The 491-nt window shown below is 40.7% G+C and overlaps 1 long non-coding RNA gene across 1 annotated transcript; it reads left to right on the top strand.

The window, feature by feature from the left end:
- On the top strand, positions 1 to 491 carry LOC104774913. The gene is made up of 3 exons (XR_765580.1): positions 1 to 79; positions 194 to 252; positions 412 to 491. It is a non-coding gene; the product is annotated as an uncharacterized LOC104774913 (long non-coding RNA).

Raw genomic sequence — 491 nt, 5'->3', positions numbered from 1 at the left:
CAGAATGCTACTCAGAAAAGCCAGAAAGTCTTTGTTCATGTGTCTACAGAAATTGCTGCTCATGAAGTCGAGGAAATAGGTATGTCCAAAATGGTTTGATCACCTTGGTTTGATGTCTAAAAAAGTATATTTTTTTACAGCTTCGGAGAGACGTCTTTTGACACTTACCTGATTCATTCTCCTTCTTGTACAGGCGTGGAACATTTGCTCAGGGATGTGAAAGACACAACAATCAGTACCCTGGCGACTGAGGTACTTGTCTTTACAGTACTTGAATGTTTCATTATCATCTGTAGAAATGTCTGCTGAAATCATCCCTTGGAGGATCTGTATTGATGTTCCTGCAAGATTATGAACATAAGAGATTCTGCTCGAGGACTTACATAGCGTATATTGTATTCTGATCCCCAGGTCACAGCAAAACTTACTGCTTTGAAAGGACTGGATGCACGTCTTCGGGAGATCCGGAGTTACCTTGACCTTGTAATTGA

This window comes from Camelina sativa, unplaced genomic scaffold, assembly GCF_000633955.1.
Source record: "Camelina sativa cultivar DH55 unplaced genomic scaffold, Cs unpScaffold06751, whole genome shotgun sequence".
NCBI classification, from domain to species: domain Eukaryota; kingdom Viridiplantae; phylum Streptophyta; class Magnoliopsida; order Brassicales; family Brassicaceae; genus Camelina; species Camelina sativa.
This window is presented reverse-complemented; position numbering and strand designations above follow the sequence as displayed.